The sequence below is a fragment of the Silene latifolia genome, unplaced genomic scaffold (genome assembly GCF_048544455.1).
Source record: "Silene latifolia isolate original U9 population unplaced genomic scaffold, ASM4854445v1 scaffold_470, whole genome shotgun sequence".
Classification (NCBI taxonomy): Eukaryota; Viridiplantae; Streptophyta; class Magnoliopsida; order Caryophyllales; family Caryophyllaceae; genus Silene; species Silene latifolia.
Window position 1 is genome coordinate 1 of NW_027413387.1, and position 5,339 is coordinate 5,339.

The 5,339-nt window shown below is 45.3% G+C and overlaps 1 pseudogene; it reads left to right on the forward strand.

Annotated features, from left to right (window-relative positions):
• Positions 1-158: 158 nt before the first annotated feature.
• On the forward strand, positions 159-4,513 carry LOC141639617 (uncharacterized; annotated as a pseudogene).
• Positions 4,514-5,339: the final 826 nt, after the last annotated feature.

The window sequence follows — 5,339 nt, forward strand, 5'->3', positions numbered from 1 at the left end:
TAATCGATTGGATCTTGAAGGCACGAATTGAACAAAAAAAAAAAAAACGAAAATCACTGTTCACGGTACTGTTCACGGTACTGTTCACTGACAAAAAAAAAAAAAAAAAAAAAAAAAACTTCCTTCTTTTCGAAAACACAAAACCCCAATCACCAAACATGAACTTCGACGATCCAAACTTTCTCAAGGATCTTCAAAAGGCCTTAAAGAATTTACAAGAACACGATCCCAAATGGCATCCTAGACGTGAACGAGTCATTGACGAGTTCAAGATGAGTGAACTACCCGAGTTCACAGGAAGCACGGATCCCGAGACTTATCTTGAATGGGAAAGACAAATAGACCGGATGTTTGATTTTAAGGGTCTCGATGATGAACAGTGCTGCAAGTACGCTATTTTGAAGTTAAGAAATGGGGCTTCATTATGGTATGAAAGCCTTAAGACCAGGAGGGTTCGAGCCGGAAAAGCAAAGATAACATCATGGCACGTGCTTAAACTAAAATTACGGAAGAGATATGTCCCCGCAACGCATAGGCTCACGACCTATCGTAAGATCACCGATCTTGCCCAAGGAAGGCTGAGTGTCCTAGAGTACATCAACGAATTTGAGAATCTGGCCTTAATGGGAGACTTGGTGGAAGATGAGGACATAAGGATGGCACGATTCCTACGAGGTCTAAACCGCAACATCGCCCATGTTGTCGAGTTACAGAATTACTCAGATTTCGATACCTTGTGTAGTATGTGTCTCAAAGTGGAGGCGCAAGGAAAGACGAAGGTGGCAACCACCTATGGCGAGAATAGCCGAACTTGGAAAAATGAGAACAACTCGAGGACAAGCACAACGGGGAACACCACCGATCCCAAGATGACTCCTACCCCCAGTGCTGCTATCAAACCACCCGCCTCAAAAGAGAATAACTCCACGCAGATTCGGTGTTTTAAATGTCAAGGGTTTGGACATTTCAAAAATGCGTGTCCGAGTCAGCGAACCATCACACTAAGAGAAGCCGTGAATTGTCGTGATGAACTGTTCGAAGAAGAGGAAAGAACTAAGGGTATTTTTAACTTAGAAGGAGATGAGGAAGAGGCACCCGGAACGCCCAAGATTACGTCGCTCCTAGTTATGATTGCAATTTGGTTCTCCGAGCCCTGCAAGCTCAAACATCGCCCATTGAAACGGAACAACGAAGTCAAATATTCCACACCAAATGCCAAGTGAAGGACAAATGGTGTAGCCTAATCATTGACGGAGGCAGTTGCACCAACGTCGCCTCAAAGGAGATGGTGGAGAAATTGAAACTACCCACGACACCTCACCCAAAGCCTTACGCCCTGCATTGGCTGGATGACGAGAATAAAGTGAAAATCACTAAGCAAGTAAAGGTGACACTAACCATGGGATCTTACAACGACGACATCCTCTGCGATGTTGTGCCAATGGATGCATGTCATGTCCTATTAGGACGACCTTGGCAATATGACCGGGATGTGGTGCATCGCGATCGAAGCAACGAGTACGAGTTGGTAAGTAAGGGAAAAAGAATTGTCCTAAAACCAATGGCGCCAGGAGAAGTACGTTCTATGAGTGCCAAACGTAGAACGACTACTAGCATGACCATGCTCGCTAGTGAGAAAGAAGTGGACGAGGCCATTGTCAATGGCAACCAGGTTTACCTAATGGTGGTCAATGAAACGCCTAGCAATGAAAGCAAGGATGGACGATTAATCTTGCTCTTGGAAGAATTCAAGGATGTTTTCCCCGAAGAGTTACCCGCTGGGTTACCACCTATTCGTGGGATCGAACACCAAATCGACCTCCTGCCCGGAGCTCCTTTGCCAAACAAAGCCGCCTATCGGTGCAACCCGATGGAGACCAAGGAGTTACAACGTCAAATCGAGGAGTTAATGGAACGAGGCTATGTACGTGAGAGCATGAGCCCATGTGCCGTTCCTACACTACTTGTTCCAAAGAAGGATGGAACGTGGCGAATGTGCATCGATAGCCGAGCCGTGAACAACATCACTATCAAGTATCGGTTTCCAATTCCGAGGCTTGATGATATGCTCGATGAGTTACATGGAGCCGAGATCTTCTCTAAAGTGGATTTGAGGAGTGGTTATCACCAAATTCGGATGAGAGAAGGGGACGAATGGAAAACTGCGTTTAAAACTAAGCATGGATTATACGAATGGACGGTTATGCCATTCGGCTTGACAAACGCTCCAAGTACCTTTATGCGGCTCATGAACGAGGTACTCAAGCCTTTCATAGGCAGATTCGTGGTCGTTTACTTGGACGATATCTTGATCTACAGTCGGAGCAAGGATGATCACTTCCAACATCTTCGTAAGGTGTTCAACACACTTCGGGAGCAACAACTCTATGGAAAGAAGGAGAAGTGCTCGTTCTTAGTCGAGAGCGTTATATTTCTTGGATACAAGGTCTCTAAAGAAGGGGTTTCCGTCGACCAATCCAAGATTGAGGCAATCAAGTCATGGCCTATTCCCAAGATCATCACGGAAGTCCGATCCTTTCACGGACTTGCTTCATTCTATCGAAGATTCATTCGGGATTTTAGCACCATCGCTAGCCCCATCACTGAATGTACAAAGAAAGGAACCTTCGTATGGACTCCAGCTGCTCAAAAGTCATTCGAGACGATTATCCAAAAACTTTGTGAGGCACCATTGTTGGCACTCCCAGATTTCACCCGCCCGTTCGAAGTCGAATGTGACGCAAGCGGTGTTGGAATTGGAGCCGTGTTAGTGCAAGGAAAGCGACCCATCGCTTACTTCTCGAGAAACGAGCGGGGCCAGGCTCAATTACTCGACTTACGACAAGGAATTCTATGCGATCGTAAGGGCCCTACAACATTGGAGTCACTATCTCCGACCAAGCCATTTCATCCCCGCACTCGGACCACGAATCCTTGAAACATATCAATGGGCAACAAAAGTTGAACTCAAGGCATGCCAAGTGGGTGGAATTTTTGCAATCTTTCCATTTCTCCTCCAAATACAAGACTGGCAAAAGTAACGTGGTGGCCGATGCTCTCTCGCGCCGATACTCATTATTGACGGTGCTCGATATCATTCATCGGGATTCAAGCACTAAAGGAATCCTACGAGAACGATCCCGACTTTGGGGAAATCTTCAAGATTTGCGAAAACGGGACTCATGAAGAATTCATTACGCAAGACGGTTTTCTTTTCAAAGGAAACAGACTTTGTGTCCCGAAACTCCCGATCCGAGAACTCCTTATTCGAGAAGCCCACGGAGGTGGACTTGGGGGACATTTTGGAGTAAACAAAACTGTGGATATCCTCAAGGAACATTTTTATTGGCCACGGTTGCAAGGAGACGTGCAAGCGATAGTGCGAAAATGCATCACATGTCACATGGCCAAAAGCAAATTCCAACCCGGGGAGTATATACCATTGCCTATCCCGTGCCGACCTTGGGAAGATATATCCATGGATTTCATCGTGGCATTACCGCGAACACAGAGAGGCAAAGATGCGATCATGGTAGTGGTCGATCGATTCTCAAAGATGGCCCATTTTATCGCCTGTCACAAAACTGATGACGCCAGCAATGTGGCGGACTTGTATTTTCGGGAAGTCTTACGACTCCACGGGATCCCAAGAACAATCGTTTCCGATCGAGATTCCAAATTCCTAAGCTACTTCTGGAAAACGTTATGGAAAAGGGTGGGAACCAAGCTTTTGTTCAGCACTTCTCATCACCCCCAGACGGACGGACAAACGGAGGTCACAAATCGCACTCTGGGAACAATGCTGCGAAGTCTGGTGAGTAAAACTCAGAAAGATTGGGATTTAAAACTTGCGCACGCCGAGTTCGCTTATAACCGCTCCCCAACTTACGCGACAAGGCACTCCCCATTTGAGGTCGTATATGGTATAAACCCGTATTTACCACTAGACCTCATTCCCCTACCCAAGGATGAAATCATACACAAGGATGCGGAATCCAAATTGAAATCAATGATCAAACTACATGATCAAGTCAGGGCAAGAATTGAGAAAATTAATGAAATGTACAAGCGCAAGGCAAACAAAACCCGCCAGCCAAGATCTTTCAGCGAAGGAGACCTCGTGTGGTTACACTTAAGGAAGGAGCGTTTTCCGAACAAACGCAAAAACAAACTCATGCCACGAGCAGAAGGTCCCTACAAGGTAATATCAAAGGTAGGCGACAACGCATACAAGATCGAGTTGCCCGGAGAGTATGGGGTACACGCCACTTTCAACGTCGGGGATCTATCTCCTTACATTGACGATGATGGAATCAAGGAATTGAGGGCAATTCCTTTTCAAGAAGGAGGAGATGACGCGGATATGGACCCCATGGAAGAAGTTGTGCTCGACATAGAACACCAATCAAAACCAGGCCCAAATAACACATTTTTTATGCATGAAAATTGGATGGGTTTGCGTAAAAGAGAGGTATTATGCGCGGTTGAAGCTCGAGATCCGCACACCCCTTGATGCCGTGTGGGAACAAAAGAAAATCAAATGGGAACAAGGGGGAAGGGCCGAATGTGGCGGCACCAAGGGAGAGGAATTCTAAGTTTATATTTTTGCATTTTCAACATAGTTTGAATAAGATTTGACAAAAGGTCTAGGTTGTAAGTTCTATGCACCTAATCATCCTAGAACTTACAACTAGCATTTAATGCTTTGCTTGGAGGCCAAGGACTTTTTACTATAAAAGGACCTAGCCTCCCTCATTTGTAATCATCAAAAAGTTGAAGTAAAAACATTTAGAGAGAGAAACTTGGTGGTTTCAATCTTTTTCCAAAGAGTCGAGGCTTTCGAATCTTGCCTTAAACTAAGGACGTGCTCCGCAGTTTGAGATTGAGTTGCTTGACACGTTTCGAGTAATTCCCCATTGTTATCACTATAGGTCTAGTGATACCAAATATCCCATTGTTTTCGATCTCTTCTCAAGGAATCGAAACAAATATCCTTTATCTTTTGCACAACAAAAACTCAAAAACAAAACAATTAAGTCTTCCGCTACGTATACGCATCAGCTCCCTTACCAAACAAGGCCGCCTACAGATGCAATCCAATGGAGACAAAGGAATTTCCAATCGAGGAATTGATGGAACGAGGTTATGTGCGCGAGAGCATAAATCCATGTGTTGTCCCTACTCTACTTGTCCCAAAGAAGGATGGGACGTGGCGGATATGCGTTGATAGTCGAGCCATGAACAACACAACTATCAAGTATCGTTTTCCTATCCCAAGGCTTGACAACATGCTTGATGAGTTACATGGATCCGAAACCTTTTCTAAGATCAACTTGAGG